At 41.1% G+C, this 19804-nt stretch overlaps 1 protein-coding gene across 1 annotated transcript in view; it reads left to right on the top strand.

Moving 5' to 3' along the window:
• cfap61 (cilia and flagella associated protein 61) overlaps positions 1–19804 on the top strand; it is a 337473-nt gene that overhangs the window by 246022 nt on the left and 71647 nt on the right. The gene's annotated exons all lie outside the window — the stretch shown is intronic.

Genomic DNA, 19804 nt, shown 5'->3' with positions numbered 1-19804 from the left:
AATGAGGATTTTGAGTATACCATGATTAACCTTATTAAATTAACTAATTAGGAGATAATGTCATTATCAAGGAAGTATCATAATTATAAGTGTATGTAAATCTATTATGTAATGAAAAATCAGATGGAGGCAGAACTTTTCTAATTGTGCCTAATTTGTCAATTTTTCTGTCTGCACAAAATGTCATTCACCCTACAATAATAGCTTTCTTTGTAGCCTTAGTGCCAAATCAACCACCTTCTTGGGTAGAAATTCATCAGTGGCTAGAGGGGATTGATAAGTGTACTACATAAAAGTTGAAAACTAATATGTATGTGTGACAAATACAAAATGTATCAGTATTTAGAAAATAAAATGTGTGCCCTTTTTATGTTTGTGCTATGGATTATACCTAATACTGCTCAAATAGGCCTTGGATCCTTGCAGACCTATATTCCCCTTCACTTTTAGATAAAATGCAGAAAGCATGCCATGCTTTATGACATTGTGCAAAAATTGCCTTTTCTTATCCAGTGCAGGCTATTTTCCCATATCAGGGAATTCAGTGGTAAGAGATGGTTGACTTTTCAATATCAGTTTTTATGTATATGTAACTTGCTCATTCACTTACATTGATATTCAATTCTTTGAAAATATCATAGATTTCAGACAACAGCATTTGAATATCACCCCATCTATCCATTCACTTATCGTTTTATGCCAGTTAATCTAATACAGATTAGGAGGGTGTTATACAATTAATAAAAACAGTCAAAAAATTATTCAAGTCCATTTTCCTATCATTAGTTTTCATACAGCTCTTCATCTTTATTGAGCAAAATCAGCCACACTTTTCTGCCATTTTGCACAATCCTCTTCAATCCCTCACTACCTCAGATTCTTCCCAAAACTGCCACCATTTTTGAAGCCCTTGGGGCCTGCCATTCTCTCTCTCTTGGCTAGTCTATACTGGTATCTTCTGTCTCTCTCAACCCTGATCTCTTGTCCTCTCACCTTTATCCAGTTCTTTTACCAACTTTATGTCAATCTGTTGCTGCTCTTGCCAGAGGCATCTTTAGTCAAGCATCTAGGGTTACTTCCAGGTTTAGGGGTGCTGCTTTTTTGGCTAAAGAGATACAGCTCTATCAAGCTGTTTTTTAGTAGCACCTCAATGTCTAGGGGTCCAAGGCATTTTCTCAGCAACATATTTTAAAGATGATACACAGTCCCTGTCAATCAAGTCAGGCTTGATGAGAGATTTATTCCTGGCTTTTCAATGTCTTGGAAAGAATGTGCAATTTTCACACAGACAGTGACCAGGGACCTCATGTATAAACGGTACGTATGCACAGAAATGTTGCGTAACAACTTTTCCACGTTCAAATCTCGATGTATAAAACCTACGCTTGGCATAAAGCCACACACTTTTCCACAGTACCTCATACCTTGTCATACGCAAGTTCTCTGCTCAGTTTTGCAGACTGGTGGCAAAGCAATGCTGCTGTTCCTATGTGGTTACTCCTTATTTTCCTGACGCAGTTTTATAAATACACTGAAACTAACCGCATATTGTTTATTAGTGTAATGCATCTGATTGTAATTAACTTGTAACAATATAATGGTCCAGGGAATAGCCATAGTATTCCAAATACCATAACTGCTTTAGCGTTGTTACTCTAACTGCACATTCTTCTTCTTCTTCTTCTTCTTTCAGCTGCTCCTGTTAGGAGTTGCCACAGCGGATCATCTTTTTCCATATTACCCTCACTGCAACACTCAGAGTATTTATATCACTGTATCTTAGTGTGAATCACAGCAGCAGCTGATTGGAAAGAGAATTATCGGTATACAGCTTCAAGCACACGCTACCTCAGCCACGACAAAACGTTTCAAAGCCTTTCCTGTACGGACCTCGCGGTTCAGAAACAGTATCATCCCAAGAACTATAAATGCACTCAATCAATTGCTCCTTGTAGAACTTGTAACAGAATAAGATGCTTCTCGCACCTTACACCCTCAGACACCACGTCAGACACTAGGTAAAAGTCCAATAATTATATTTATTATATCAATAATGTGCACAAAGCACCCTCCACTCCCAAATACTCCAATAATAATAATAATAATAATCCTCCACTCCCCCAGACGCTTAGCCACCCTGCCTCCCAACTCAGCTCATCGTCTGGGAGCTCCCATAGTCCTTTTATATTCCCTGACCGGAGGTGTTCCTTCCCAACAGTCCACAAGTCCTTATTCCTTCCGGGTCAGGGTAAATAATGTTTCTCACCCGAAGCCGTCGCTCTTCCTATGACGAACTTCCGGGTCATAGGGCATGAAGAATTCTTGGTCCTCCCTGCAGCTCCCTCTCGGGCCCCCATGGCATCCAGCAGGGCGGTGCACAAAAACTACATGGTCCATAATGCCCTGCTGGTCTTCTGGGGACCTCCATGCTGCAAGGAGGGCTCCACCTGGCGGCTTGGGGTATTGGCGGGGTACATGGCCGCCCATATCTTACAGTACTCCCCAGCGGCGAATTATAAAGATTGGAGCGGCCTGCCCCGAGAGGAAGTCTTCCTCCAAGAGGACGCGCCATCCGGGATCTGACTGCGTTGCCCCTGTCCTCGAGCAAACCTTGGGGGCGGTGTACCTCCTGTCTCCCGGGGACATTGGCGCCACTCGTGACCCGTCGCTGGCAATTGTAGCACCGACGCAGTCCTCCTGGTTGGCTCTTTTCCCGATACCTGAAACATCTCGGGAACTCGGTCAGCTCCACCCTTTCCCCCGCCAAGGAGGGTTTTCTGGCCGCCTCGCTGCTCTCCGCCCTTTTTCCCACCTTGTCAGGAGACCCTTCTTTATTCTAAGGATCTCCAGTTTACTCTGGGGCTTGTCCACAGTTTGGGTCTCTCTATTAATGAAAGAGAGCCCTTTTACTGTCTGCACGCCCTTTGATTTATAAACAACATGGGTCGGGTCTTTAGGATCGAATCGCTCCAAGAGACAGCACCAACCAGCTGCTCTGGCTCGTCGGTCCTTCCCCGCCGCCCGTAAACGTTTCGACCTCTCTTGTAGGGCGCACATCCATTTGGCACCCGCTATGGATTAAAAGCGGGCCCGGATCACACTGCGCCCCTATTCCATTATATACGGTACCGACATTACCTGTCTGTACCGCCAAATCACATAACACGGGAGGCTCTCGGTCCAATGCCGCAGGTACTCACGCATACTCTTCTTAAAGGCGCTTCGCCGCCGCCCAGATCTCCAACGATCTTCTTAATCGCCTCTAAAGTCTGCAAAATACTCCGCGACGGGCTCGATTAATTTTTCGAGTTCCCGCGACGCCAAAATAATTAGTTAATTCGGCCGGGGTTTGGCTTACTTCCTGGTTTGCCATACCGTCCGGCCGGAGCCATGAACTCGCCCGCTGTCGGCACGTGTTCTGACGGGTTCCGCACGGGTTTCTGGGAATTGGAGTTCTCTACAGACGAGGACCGGGCCGCCATCTTTGGTCGACTGCGACCTGCCTTTATTAATTTGTCGGCAGATCGACCAGCCATTTCCCGGCCCTCCTTACCTTCTTTTGGGTTGAGCAGTGCTTCGCTCACCACCCCTTTCTCCTTCGGAAAAATCAAGTCCGTCTTTTCTTGGGCGTAAGTCATAAACAGCTGGACACGGAACGCCACCTTTCTGGAATCCTTCGTGGTACTTCCCTTGTCCCTCGCCGGCACCCGTAATGCGGAAGTCCTTTTCGTTGTCCGTCTGCCCGTACAAAAGCGCCACACTATCTTCGGAGATTCTCCTGCATCCCGCAGAACCTCCGGATGATCTTTTCGAGGTATGTGCATGGTACGAAATGAGAAATTTTAAATAGAATTATCTACATTTGCAGCACATACCTCGTTGTAGGTTTCTTCGTCCGGAGTCCTCTCCCGATCCGTGTAGTCGCCCTGTCGCTCATCCCGAGTGTCGGCCATGACGAACATGGAACTTCGCTGGTGCTGTTGCCCTGTTTTGTCTTCTTTTTCCCATTATAGACTTGAAAAAGGTGAGGTTTCTGGCGATTTTCCTGTGTGTGTTGTGACGCTGTCTTCCCGGGTATTCTGTCCACAGTAAAATTTTTCAGGTCCTCTGCCAAACTGATGGCCAGAGAATCCTGCCGAGCTCGCCAACTGTAACAGAATAAGATGCTTCTCGCACCCTTGCACCCTCAGACACCACGTCAGACACTAGGTAAAAGTCCAATAATGATATTTATTATATCAATAATGTGCACAAAGCACCCTCTACTCCCAAATACTCCAAATAAACAATAATAATAAAATCCTCCACTCCCAGGCGCTTAGCCACCCTGCCTCCCAACTCAGCTCATCGCCTGGGAGCCCCACAGTCCTTTTATATTCCCTGACCCGGAGGTGTTCCTTCCCAACAGTCCACAAGTCCTTATTCCTTCCGGGTCAGGGTAAATAATGTTTCTCACCCGAAGCCGTCGCTCTTCCTATGCCGAACTTCCGGGTCATAGGCATGAAGAATTCTTGGTCCTCCCTGCAGCTCCCTCTCGTGGCCCCATGGCATCCAGCAGGGCGGTGCACAAAAACTACATGGTCCATAATGCCCTGCTGGTCTTCTGGGGACCTCCATGCTGCAAGGAGGGCTCCACCTGGCGGCTTGGGGGTATTGGCCGGGGTACATGGCCGGCCATATCTTTACGAACTGTTTGTACTTATAAGTACAATTACCCCACTGTAAACTTGCACTACAGTTATATTACACAACCTGTGCCACTTTATAAAGCGTGTATTTACATATTATGACGATATCATTTTTAAGATGAAATGCAGCAAAATATGTTTATTATATTATACAGATAAAACTTTAACTTCATTTAAATAATCTATATTCTTCACTGTGACTGGTGTGAAGGATAGAATAATTAAACGTACCACGAAGATATTTCAATGTTCCTTAAACGTTTTGAAGAATCTGCACTCTAAGCTTACAGATGGCTTAACGTCTATTACAGAGCTGATTGTGTGGCGATCGGTTACTTGGAGAAAGAAAAGCAAGGACTGCAGGGGCAGCCACGGCAATATATATTGAATATAAAACAGAAAGAGAAAATAACGACCCAGCTAAAAATGCAGTTGCAAATTTCAACAAAAGTTAAACGCTTGTGTCATGAGCATGAGGCGGCTATGCAGTGTCTCGCGGACGTGCCATCCACCATGCATAAGATACCATATTGACATTGGCAGGTGAAGGGACCACCGATTCTTTCTCTGCCCAGGGCCGCCACAAGCCTACAGCCACCCATGAGTACTGCTGCAATAAATAATTTCATCGAAGGTCGCACACAATCACTGCACCGTGAAACCCATGTTTAATAACTTGTTTTAACTCCTATCATCATGAAAATGATATTACGTATACATCTCAGTATTTAAGTTATTCAGAGAGCTGTAATATCATGAATGTAATGGATTCTGTGTCCTGTCTGAGGAAGAGAGCCTGTTTAAGAAGTATCACATACAAGACAAAGTATTTAACGTGCTATTCTTTAATTATAATGTGATTTGAGAAACTGATTAATTAAACGATTTTAAGATGAAGTTTTTGATGTTCTACTTAATGACAAAATAAATTACGTGATTAAAGTGGAAATTTCGAGATTGAAGTTGACATTTTGTGCTTTTTCTCCACTGTGTGCCTTTTTTTTTCTCTGTACCCTAATAAGCTTTCATATGACACTCAGACAGCGGGCTACAACTTGCCTTTTCACGGCGACTTTAATATGTGATTTCTTTTTTATTTCCGGCACTGTGCTACTTTGTGAACGTAAGCTTTCAAGTTTCTCCCACACGCTATGTCACTCGATCAACTTCCTTTTGTTGATTATACCACGGTTTAATTAAACAAATAGTATGTTTTTCCTTTGCCTCTACTTGGTATTCACTGAAATTCTTATATTTTCCCCAGTGCTTTTCCCATTGTCTTTTCACAGAAGGCTGAGCTTAAGGGTGATTTATATTGATTTGCATATTCAAAGAGGCGTAATTCTGGGAGGAGTTGGGGCGTTACATGAAGCGCATGCACAAGCGTTACTTTTCACGCTGACTGGGATTTGTGGAGGGGAAGAACGTGGAAGTTGGAGTACGCACAGATTCCTGCATCTGGATTTTTCTGTGCGTAAGCACATTTCGGCTTTTGTGCTTACACCATATTATAGTGCGAATTCTAAGCATGGCGTTATACATGAGGCCCAAGGTGATTTGAACCCAAGATGCTAGAGCTGTGAGGCAGCACTGATGTTCCACTTGTGAAAGTGGAGTTCCAACACTACATAGAGTAAATCAATTTAGAATTCTTATAAAATATACTAGGGGGCTGTGTACTCTGCCTCCTGCTTGCTGCACTTGCCATCTCCTGGGTGGGCGCTACGTGCTAGCCACTTTGCGGATCTGCCTCTTGTGTATGGGAAAGTGGATGTACAATTTAAACAGATTGTTATTTTCATGGGAAGTGTTACATATGCATAATAGAACTAACTATTTTATGTTACAGCGAGTAATAAACCATAGCAAAAAAAGAGTAAAATGTAATAAATTGAAAGAAAATTATGTTTTCATGTTGCGTTAGAGGTATTCATTATGTTATATATTTTCCTTCTTTTTGGCTTTGAAATTAACATGCAGTACTTTAAAAACTTACACTTTTACTGGAAATCTCCAGTAAAAAAAATGTTTTAATTAACTTTTTGTCAATATCGAAGTGAATTTTAATTCTGTGTTGGGACTTACATCGTGACAATGCAGCATAAACTGCACGTGAGTAAATATCATTTCTTTCTCTCTAATAAATAAACAGACTTTTTTTTCGCATGTTTGTCCCTGTGATTTGTTAATTGTCATAGCAAAAGTTATTCTAATGGCAAACTGCAAACGTTTTAATACGAATGGCATATCAAGATCTCCTTTGGTGTCTAATGTTATCCGTGGAAGATATACTACATTACCTTTCTTGTCGCCTGTTAAAATTTTACATGTCAGAATTGTTCAACCAATTTTGAATACATCTAATCTTAATCTATTGCATAGCCCATCACTCAGACATAAATTACGCAATAACATAACAATACATCCTTCTTTCAACAGTAATTCGGCCGGTGGAAGACCGGACTGTGTTAACGTTTGTTGATATTCTACAAGATATTGTAAGTACTGTAGATGTTTTCATCTTCCGCACCATCAGCACCAACTGTTTCAGCATAGTCTATTGATACACATTTAACCAATTTGCCGTGTAACCGATCGACAATTTTCACGTTAATTTGTTTGACTTCATTGTGTCTCGGTGCTAAGTTTGCCCATGTACTCATTTCTTCTGTTGATAACTCTTCGGGGTGAAATTCTTTAATAAGATTTGGACATAATAAGTCTTCTTTTATTGGGAACTTAAAATAAGGAAAACGTAAATATGTATATGAGCTGAGAGCGCAGGAACTGTGTCTGACAAAAGCATCCACACGAATGAGAGCTGAGAGGACTGAGAGCTGAGTAGGCGCGGTGGAAAATGGTTGAGAGGAGGGTGGGACTTGAAAAAAATCTCTTGGCAATATTCTCTTCTTGTGAGACTTGAAAACATCTCTTGGCAATAGTCTTGTCTCAAGATTTTCTTTTATAATATATATATATATATATATATATATATATATATATATATATATATAATCTTCTGTACTAATAAAAGGCAAAGCCCTCACTCACTCACTCACTCACTCACTCACTGACTCATCACTAATTCTCCAACTTCCGTGTGGGTGGAAGGCTGAAATTTGGCAGGTTCATTCCTTACAGCTTCCTTACAAAAGTTGGGCAGGTTTTATATCGAAATTCTACGCGTAATGGTCATAACTGGAAGCTGTTTTCTCCATTTACTGTAATGGAGATGAGCTTGAAAGCCGTGGGGGGAGTTTCGTGTGACATCATCACGCCTCCCACGTAATCCGCGAGTACATAGAAAACCAGGAAGACCTCAAAAGCGCTGAAGAAAACATGCATTATATAATTGAGAAGGCAGCGAAACAATAAGAAGCGGCGAGTGACATATACAACCATATTCATGAGTTCTGCTACTTCGAAACAAAGCACGATGTAAACCTACACTTTAAATTAAGTTCATAGACAGGCTGCGCTGGCGTTTGTAATTTAGTGCCTGCCCATATAAGGCCGTCCGTCAGCGGCAATCAATAGCAAACTCCACTAAATATTCACGGGTGAAGGACTGTGCTTATGCAGAGGAAGATGAGATGGTCAGGGTGGTGTTTGACACAAACTCAAGCGAAACTGCGAGAAAGTTTTAAGTGCCAGGACTAAGGTAACATTAAATACAGCCATGGACATAGCGAGATGGCACCAGCACAGCTGGGAACCTTCGATGCATGTACACGGCGGCTCCGTGAACTGGCGCGTGCACAGATAAAAGCAACAGTTCCAAAGAGCTGAACAAAAACCAATTACACAATTGAAAAGGCAGCAAAAATATGAAGCGTCTGATACATACAAGCATATTCATAAATCCAGCTACTGCGGAAACAAAGCACCGCGTTGGAAAAAGTCAATGTCCGCTAAAGGAAGACAGTGTAAAAAACCCGTGCATGCAGTGTGTCAGGTCTCAGATAAAGAAGAAGGCGAGCTGTTTATTGATGCAGTAAGAAGCGAATCGATGAATGAAACCTGTCATCTTTACAGCGATTGACAAACACGGAATGTAACTTGAACACAACACATCCTACAAATACGAACCTGATTGAAAGAAATAATGATAATCAAATCCTTGATGACAGCAACACTCAGTAACACTCACAAAACAAATACTGTATATTGACAGTCATGTTACGTTATTTTTAAAATGTTCCCTTTTCTTTTTCTAGCTTTTTAACACACTACTTCTCAGTATGCGCGGGTATATATATATGTATATATATATCCCGATCTACATACTCGAATAATGGATACTTTATTAGCCATCAATGATTGTTTTGGTAAAGCCATACTCAGTGTATTCATTAGATGAGCGGTAAAAAGTAAGAGCGAGGGAGGATGACTTATTGAGGCATGCAGGCTGTAGTGTGCGTCAACTCTATCTGAATTGCGATCACATTTGAAAAATATATCTTTTCAAGTTCTATTTAGTCCATATGTGTCAAACTCAAGGGCCGGGCCACATCCGGCCGGTGTAATTATATCCGCCCTGAGATCATTTTATATACTGTATTATTGTTATTAATGGCCGGGTATATGAGCGCTGGTAACACAATAAACTACAGATCCCATAATGCAGCGCTTCAGCTGCCTTGCCGAACACTTACCGCGTTAATCAAGTCTAGCTTATGATGCTGCAAGTTATTGCGAAGCTAGCTCACACGATGCTGAAGAGAAAAGTTGATTCTGAAAATAGAGCCTTTAAAAACCGATGGGAGGCTGAGTATATGTTTACTGAACCGCGTGTGTCTCATTTGTGGAGCTAATGTGGCTGTAATTACAGAATTTAATCTAAGACGGCACTATGAGACAAAACATCAGGGTAACCTGAAAGACCTGAATGCAATGCAGAAGATACAGAAAGCAGAAGAATTAAATAAGAATCTGACACTTCAGCGGACGTTTTTACCCGTGCACAATCACAAAGTGATTTCAAGTGAAGCTGCTTTTATGGGAGACACAAATGCACCAGTGCAACTTGCCCCACTTTCCCTGTTGCCAAGTAATGTTAAACCAAGTCGTCACTACGGTGTTCCCAAATATGCACTTTGCTGATAAACTGAGCGCACTGAGTTTGCACGGCGCTTTGGTGACTTTGAAGAACAAAAAAAGTCCGTCTACATGTGGCTCAACCTTGTGCATGTTTGGTAGCACATATCTGTGTGAGAAGCTCTTCTCAGTGATAAAGACTAACAAAACAGCACACAGGAGTCGCCTCACTGATGAGCACCTGCAATCCATCCTGAGAATCTCCACAACACAGAACCTCACACCAAACATAAACGAACTTAATGCCAAAAAAAGATGCCAGGCGCCCAGCTCTAAAATGACATATGAGCAAAGACAACTGAATGATTTGATTTGTTATTGCTGAAAGGAACACATTTTATTTATATTTCCAGGTTTTGTTATGCAGCATGTTCATATTTGAATTTGTATTTGATTCTCAGGATGGATTACAGGTGCTCATCAGTGAGGCGACTCCTGTGTGCTGTTTTGTTAGTCTTTATCACTGAGAAGAGCTTCTCACACAGATATGTGCTACCAAACATGCACAAGGTTCAAGCTGCATGTAGACGGAGTTTTTTTGTTCTTCAAAGTCACCAAAGCGCCGTGCAAACTCAGTGCGCTCAGTTTATCAGCAAAGTGCGCATTTGGGAACACCGTAGTGACGACTTGGTTTAACATTACTTGGCAACAGGGAAAGTGGGGCAAGGTGCACTGGTGCATTTGTGTCTCCCATAAAAGCAGCTTCACTTGAAATCACTTTGTGATTGTGCACGGGTAAAAACGTCCGCTGAAGTGTCAGATTCTTATTTAATTATTCTGCTTTCTGTATCTTCTGCATTGCATTCAGGTTACCCTGATGTTTTGTCTCATAGTGCCGCTCTTAGATTAAATTCTGTAATTACAGCCACATTAGCTCCACAAATGAGACACACGGGTTCAGTAAACATATACTCAGCCTCCCATCGCTTTTTAAAGGCTCTATTTTCAGAATGAACTTTTCTCTCCAGCATCGTGTGAGCTAGCTTCGCAATAACTTGCAGCATCATAAGCTAGACTTGATTAACGCGGTAAGTGTTCGGCAAGGCAGCTGAAGCGCTGCATTATGGGATCTGTAGTTTATTGTGTTACCAGCGCTTCATATACCCGGGCCATTAATAACAATAATACAGTATATAAAATGATCTCGGGCGGATATAATTACACGGGCCGGATGTGGCCCGTGGCCCTTGAGTTTGACAAATATGGACTAAATAGAACTTGAAAAGATATATTTTTGAAATGTGATCGCGCAATTCAGATAGAGTTGACGCAAGACTACAGCCTGCATGCCTCAATGAGTCATCCTCCCCTCGCTCTTACTTTTTTACCGTTCATCTAATGAACAATCATTGATGGCGAATAAAGTATCCATTATTCGAGTATGTAGATCAGATATATATACATATATATATACCCGCGTATCGCAGCGGAGAAGTAGTGTGTTAAAAAAGCTAGAAAAAGAAAAGGGAACATTTTAAAATAACGTAACATGACTGTCAATATACAGTATTTGTTTTGTGAGTGTTACTGAGTGTTGCTGTCATCAAGGATTTGATTATCATTATTTCTTTCAATCAGGTTCGTATTTGTAGGATGTGTTGTGTTCAAGTTACATTCCGTGTTTGTCAATCGCTGTAAAGATGACAGGTTTCTTTCATCGATTCGCTTCTTACTGCATCAATAAACAGCTCGCCTTCTTCTTTATCTGAGCCCTGACACACTGCATGCACGGGTTTTTTTTACACTGTCTTCCTTTAGCGGGACATTAACTTTTTCCAACGTGTGCTTTGTTTCCGCAGTAGTTGGATTTATGAATATGCTTATATGTATCAGACGCTTCATATTTTTTGCTGCCTTTTCAATTGTGTAATTCGGTTTTGTTCAGTGCTCTTTGGAACTGTTGCTTTTATCTGTGCACTGCGCCAGTTCACGTGAGCCGCCGGTGTACATGCATCGAAGGTTCCCAGCTGTGCTGGTGCCATCTCGCTATGTCCATGGCTGTATTTAATGTTACCTTAGTCCTGGCACTTAAAACTTTCTCTCGCAGTTTCGCTGAGTTTGTGTCAAACACCACCCTGACCATCTCATCTTCCTCTCCATAAGCACAGTCCTTCACCCGTGAATATTTAGTGGCAGTTTGCTATTGGATTGCCGCTGACGGACGGCCTTATATGGGCAGGCACTAAATTACAAACGCCAGCGGCAGCCTGTCTATGAACTTAATTTAAAGTGTAGGTTTACATCGCTTTGTTTCCTCAAGTAGCAGAACTCATGAATATGGTTGTATATGTCACTCGCCGCTTCTTATTGTTTCGCTGCCTTCTCAATTATATAATGCATGTTTTCTTCAGCGCTTTTTGGAGGTCTTCCTGGTTTTCTATGTACTGCGTGATTACGTGGGAGGCGTGATGATGTCACACGAAACTCCGCCCCCACGGCGCTCAAGCTCATCTCCATTACAGTAAATGGAGAAAAACAGCTTCCAGTTATGACCATTACGCTTAGAATTTCGATATAAAACCCTGCCCAACTTTTGTAAGGAAGCTGTAAGGAATGAACCTGCCAAATTTCAGCCTTCCACCCACACGGGAAGTTGGAGAATTAGTGATGAGTCAGTGAGTGAGTGAGTGAGTGAGTGAGTGAGGGCTTTGCCTTTTATTAGTATATATATATATATATATATATATATATATATATATATATATATATATATATATATATATATATATATATATATATATATATAGATATGACAACAACACTCATATCAATGACAAAACAATTACATTAACAATCAAGTTACGTTATTTTTTTTTAATTTTCCTTTTCTTTTTCATAACTTCTTTAACACACTACTTCTCCGCTGCGAAGCGCGGGTATTCTGCTAGTCTATAATAATAAAAGGCAAAGCCCTCACTGACTGACTGACTCATCACTAATTCTCCAACTTCCCATGTAGGTAGAAAGCTGAAATTTAGCAGGCTTATTCCTTACAGCTTACTTACAAAAGTTAAGCAGGTTTCATTTCGAAATTCTACGTGTAACGATCATAACGGTCGATAATGGTTGACAACGTCCGCCATGTTGAACTTTCTTATTCATGGCCCCATCTTCACGAAATTTGGTAGGCGGCTTCCCTGCGCTAACCGAAACCAATGTACATACTTATCTCGGTGGTATGACACCACTGTCAGCTGCCATATTGAATTTTACAACATCACTAATTCTCCAACTTCCCATATAGGTAGAAGGCTGAAATTTGGCAGGCTCATTCCTTACAGCTTACTTACAAAAGTTGGGCAGGTTTAATTTCGAAATTCTACGCGTAATGGTCATAACGGTCAACAACGTCCACCATGTTGAACTTTCTTATTTATGGCCCCATCTTCTCGAAATTTGGTAGGCGGCTTCCTGCACTAACGAAACCAATGTACATACTTATTTCGTGGTATGATGCCACTGTCGGCCGCCATATTGAACTTTTCAACAGTCTTTGTTACTTATGGGCCCATCTTCAAGAAATTTGGTACACGGGTTCCCAACGCTAACTGAATCCTACTTACGTACATATATACGTACATAGCCTGCAGCTCGGTCACCGTGTGAGGTGGCGTTGGGTCCCCCATCCTAACGCCTCCCACGTTGTTGGTTGCCCTCCTATATAAGGCCTTCCGTCGCTCCAGTCTCTACATTCCCTTCCTTGCTTCGCCACGGGATTCACGTCTCCCTACTGATAACTATAGCCTTTTTGTTTAATCCACGGCTTTTCCGCTGTTTTATTGTTTGTTTATTACAATTATAGTTATTGTATTGGTATTTTACACTTACTTTACATTGCTCAGGTACCCATTTCCTTTATCATTCCAACCCCCATTACCATGTCTATCGAGATGATCCCTATCGATCAAAGATCTATCTCTTACCTAGTGGTTTCCATGCCCGGAGATACCACCTACCTTTTCCATTCTCTTTGTTACATATTGCACGGCCATATCAGGCTCACTCTTGATATCCGGAGGAACATTGTGTCTTATGTATTGAATGACTGGGACAGGTTCAAGGTGTGGACTGATGACGGTACAGGAGATAATTATACTACACAAGAGCACTATAAGAGCGAAATGCTTAAGCCCTTCACCTATGGTTCTGCATGTGAGTTGATGGCTGCCGCTGAATTGTACGGTTATCGCTTTCAAGTGTACCGAAATGGCCAAATATTTTACACCTTTGGACAACCGCCAATGCCTCTTAAACATCTTAGATTCACAGGTGACGATTTCAGTAGTGGACACTTTGATGTTTATGAATGTTTAAACTCTCAAAAGCTGGATGTGATTTTATCGCTGAAACCGGTTGTGTGTTTACAACGTTTGACAGATGCCGAATGTCACTTCAACACAACAAATCCTGCAAATACTGTCATAATTGAAACAAACCATGAAACTCAAACTGATTATGACAGCAGCAATCCATGCTGTGAGATTTGAGACAAGATTACTGTTCACATGGCCAACTGTAAGTTACATGCTCAAGAGTAAGCTCATCGCACAGCTTGGTCATGTTACAACCGGGGGGCCGAACTGACAATGTGGTATACAAAGTGATCCTTAACAAATAATTATTGGCATATTTTCCCTCAGTTTAAAAAGGTTTAATTTTCTTCTTAATAAAAATTTTAATGCAGTACTTAGCCGCTGCGAAGCGCGGGTATTTTGCTAGTATATCTATACTAATAAAAGGCAAAGCCCTCACTCACTCACTCACTCACTCACTCACTGACTCATCACTAATTCTCCAACTTCCCGTGTGGGTGGAAGGCTGAAATTTGGCAGGTTCATTCCTTACAGCTTCCTTACAAAAGTTGGGCAGGTTTTATATCGAAATTCTACGCATAATGGTCATAACTGGAAGCAGTTTTTCTCCATTTACTGTAATGGAGATGAGCTTCAACGCAGTACATAGAAAACCAGGAAGACCTCAAAAAGCGCTGAAGAAAACATGCATTATATAATTGAGAAGGCAGCGAAACAATAAGAAGCGAGCGAGTGACATATACAACCATATTCATGAGTTCTGCTACTTCGGAAACAAAGCACGATGTAAACCTACACTTTAAATTAAGTTCATAGACAGGCTGCCGCTGGCGTTTGTAATTTAGTGCCTGCCCATATATGGCCGTCCGTCAGCGGCAATCCAATAGCAAACTGCCACTAAATATTCACGGGTGAAGGACTGTGCTTATGGAGAGGAAGATGAGATGGTCAGGGTGGTGTTTGACACAAACTCAGCGAAACTGCGAGAGAAAGTTTTAAGTGCCAGGACTAAGGTAACATTAAATACAGCCATGGACATAGCACGAGATGGCACCAGCACAGCTGGGAACCTTCGATGCATGTACACCGAGCGGCTCACGTGAACTGGCGCGTGCACAGATAAAAGCAACAGTTCCAAAGCGCTGAACAAAACGAATTACACAATTGAAAAGGCAGCAAAAAATATGAAGCGTCTGATACATATAAGCATATTCATAAATCCAACTACTGCGGAAACAAAGCACACGTTGGAAAAGTCAATGTCCCGCTAAAGGAAGACAGTGTAAAAAACCCGTGCATGCAGTGTGTCAGGTCTCAGATAAAGAAGAAGACGAGCTGTTTATTGATGCAGTAAGAAACGAATCGATGAATGAAACCTGTCATCTTTACAGCGATTGACAAACACGGAATGTAACTTGAACACAACACATCCTACAAATACGAACCTGATTGAAAGAAATAATGATAATCAAATCCTTGATGACAGCAACACTCAGTAACACTCACAAAACAAATACTGTATATTGACAGTCATGTTACGTTATTTTTAAAATGTTCCCTTTTCTTTTTCTAGCTTTTTTAACACACTACTTCTCCGCTGCGATATGCGGGTATATATATATATATATGTATATATATATATCCCGATCTACATACTCGAATAATGGATACTTTATTCGCCATCAATGATTGTTTTGGTAAAGCCATACTCAGTGTATTCATTAGATGAACGGTAAAAAGTAAGAGCGAGGAGGATGACTTATTGAGGCATGCAGGCTGTAGTGCGTCAACTCTATCTGAATTGCGATCACATTTGAAAAAATATATCTTTTCAAGTTCTATTTAGTCCATATGTGTCAAACTCAAGGGCAGGGGCCACATCCGCCCGGCGTAATTATATCCGCCCCGAGATCATTTTATATACTGTATTATTGTTATTAAAGCCCGGTATATGAAGCGCTGGTGACACAATAAACTACAGATCCCATAATGCAGCGCTTCAGCTGCCTTGCCGAACACTTACGCGTTAATCAAGTCTACCTTATGATGCTGCAAGTTATTGCGAAGCTAGCTCACACGATGCTGAAGAGAAAAGTTGATTCTGAAAATAGAGCCTTTAAAACCGATGGGAGGCTGAGTATATGTTTACTGAACCCGTGTGTCTCATTTGTGGAGCTAATGTGGCTGTAATTACAGAATTTAATCTAAGACGGCACTATGAGACAAAACATCAGGGTAACCTGAAAGACCTGAATGCAATGCAGAAGATACAGAAAGCAGAAGAATTAAATAAGAATCTGACACTTCAGCGGACGTTTTACCGTGCACAATCACAAAGTGATTTCAAGTGAAGCTGCTTTTATGGGAGACACAAATGCATCAGTTCACCTTGCCCCACTTTCTCTGTTGCCAAGTAATGTTAAACCAAGTCGTCACTACGGTGTTCCCAAATCGCACTTTGCTGATAAACTGGCGCACTGCGCACTGAGTTTGCACGGCGCTTTGGTGACTTTGAAGAACAAAAAGTCCGTCTACATGCGGCTCGAACCTTGTGCATGTTTGGTAGCACATATCTGTGTGAGAAGCTCTTCTCAGTGATAAAGACTAACAAAACAGCACACAGGAGTCGCCTCACTGATGAGCACCTGCAATCCATCCTGAGAATCTCCACAACACAGAACCTCACACCAAACAGAAACGAACTTGTGCCAAAAAGATGCCAGGAGCCCAGCTCTAAAATGACATATGAGCAAAGACAACTGAATGATTTGATTTGTTATTGCTGAAAGGAACACATTTTATTTATATTTCCAGGTTTTGTTATGCAGCATGTTCATATTTGAATTTGTATAATTTTGACAGGATATATTTTTATGGAGAGCAAAATCTTTTGGGATATTTAAAATCTAAGTTTATTTTTTATATAAAATTACATAAGAGTAAAGAAATTTGAATGTTTGTTCTTTTAAGTTTACTTTATTTCTAACTTGTATAATTTAGACAGGATATATTTTTATGGAGAGCAAAATATTATAAGTTGTTTAAGGTTTGAGTTGATTTATTCACGAATAATATTCCTGTCTGTTTTTACCATTCCTACCAAAGATATTTCTGTCGACTAAATAAAAATTCCTTCTATTTAAAATTTAAATAGAACTTGAACAAATACGATAGTTCATAATATCCACGCAGACTTGCACATAAGAGCGGGAGTCATCCGTTTTAACAAGCAGCGTATTGCACTGATACGAAATAGCTGTGTGTGTATATATGTAGATATGTATGTATATGTATATATATGTTATATGTTTATATATGTGTGTGTGTATGTATATATATATATGTATTTGTGTGTATATATGTGTGTGTATGTATGAATGTGTGTATGCATATTTATGTGTATATATGTAGATATATATATGTATGTATATATGTGTATATATATGTGTATATGTATAGATATGTATATATATATGTTTATGTGTGTGTGTGTAAATATATATATATATATATATATATGACAACAACACTCATCACTCACAACAGTGACAAAACAATTACATTGACAATCATGTTACGTTATTTTCAAAATGTTTCCTTTTCTTTTTCATTGCTTCTTTAACACACTACTTCTCCGCTGCAAAGCGCGGGCATTTTGCTAGTAGTTATATATATCTATACTAATAAAAGGCAAAGCCCTCACTGACTGACTGACTCACTGACTCATCACTAATTCTCCAACTTCCCATGTAGGTAGAAGGCTGAAATTTGACAGGCTCATTCCTTACAGCTTACTTACAAAAGTTAAGCAGGTTTCATTTCGAAATTCTACACGTAACGGTCATAACGCTTGATAATGGTCCACAACGACCGCCATGTTGAACTTTCTTATTTATGGCCCCATCTTCACGAAATTTGGTAGGTGGCTTCCCTGCACTATCCGAAACCAATGTACATACTTATTTCGGTGGTATGACGCCACTGTCAGCCGCCATATTTAATTTTCCAAACGTCACTAATTCTCCAACTTCCCGTGTAGGTAGAAGGCTGAAATTTGGCAGGCTCATTCCTTACAGCTTACTTACAAAAGTTAAGCAGGTTTCATTTCGAAATTCTACACGTAACGGTCATAACGGTTGACAACGTTCGCCATGTTGAACTTTCTTATTTATGGCCCCATCTTCATGAAATTTGGCAGGTGGCTTCCCTGCGCTAACCAAAACCGATGTACGCATACTTATTTCAGTGGTATGATGCCACTGGCCGCCATATTGAAGTTTCTAATGTCACTAATTCTCTAACTTCCCGTGTAGGTAGAAGGCTGAAATTTGGCAGGCTCATTCCTTACAGCTTACTTACAAAAGTTAAGCAGGTTTCATTTCGAATTTCAACGCGTAACGGTTATAACGGTAAACAACGTCCGCCATGTTGAACTTTCTTATTCATGGCCCCATCTTCACGAAATTTGGTAGGTGGCTTCCCCGCGCTAACCGAAACCAATGTACGTACTTTTTTCAGTGGTATGACGCCACTGTCAGCTGCCATATTGAATTTTCCAACGTCACTAATTCTCCAACTTCCCATGTAGGTAGAAGGCTGAAATTTGGTACTTATTTCGGTGGTATGATGCCACTGTCGGCCGCCATATTGAACTTTTCAACAGTCTTTGTTACTTATGGGCCCATCTTCAAGAAATTTGGTACGCGGGTTCCCAACGCTAACTGAATCCTACTTACGTACATATATACGTCCATAGCCTGCAGCTCGGTCACCGTGTAAGGCGTTGGGTCCCCATCCCAACGCCTCCCACGTTGTTGGCTGCCTTCCTATATAAGGCCGTCCGTCGCTCCAGTCTCTACATTCCCTTCCTTGCCTTGCCTCGGGATTCACGTCTCCCTGCTGATAATGATAACTACAGCCTTTTTATTTAATCCACGGCTTCTCCGCTGTTTTATTGTTCATTTATTACGATTATAGTTATTGTGTAGGTATTTTAGACTTACTGTACATTGTTCAGATACCCATTTCCTTTATCATTCCAACCGTACCCGCATTAACATGTCTATCGAGGTGATAACCATCGATCAAACAACTGTCACTTACCGAGTGGTTTCCATGCCCGGAGATGGCACCTACCTTTTCCATTCTCTTTGGTACATATTGCACAGCCATATCAGGCTCACTCTTGATATCCGGAGGAACATTGTGTCTTATGTATTAAATGACTGGGACAGGTTCAAGGTGTGGACTGATGGTACAGGAGATAATTATCCTACACAGGAGCACTATAACAGTGAAATGCTTAAGCCCTTCACCTATGCATCTGCATGTGAGTTGATGGCTGCCGCTGAATTGTTCGGTTATCGCTTTCAAGTGTACCGAAATGGCCAAATATTTTACACCTTTGGACAACCGCCAATGCCTCTTAAACATCTTAGATTCACAGGTGACGATTTCAGTAGTGGACACTTTGATGTTTATGAATGTTTAAACTCTGAAAAGCTGGATGTGAAGTTGTCGATGATACCGGTTGTATACTTACAACGCTTGACAGATGCTGAATGTCACTTCAACACAAGTCCTACAAATACTGTCGTAATTGAAACAAACCATGAAACTCAAACCGATTATTACAGCAGCAATCCAAGCTGTGAGATTTGAGATAAGATTGCTTTTCACATGGCCAAATGTACATTGCATGCTTAA

This window comes from Polypterus senegalus, chromosome 3, assembly GCF_016835505.1.
Source record: "Polypterus senegalus isolate Bchr_013 chromosome 3, ASM1683550v1, whole genome shotgun sequence".
NCBI lineage: Eukaryota > Metazoa > Chordata > Cladistia > Polypteriformes > Polypteridae > Polypterus > Polypterus senegalus.
The sequence above is the reverse complement of the archived record's forward strand: the minus strand, read 5'-3'. Positions and strand labels throughout refer to the sequence as shown.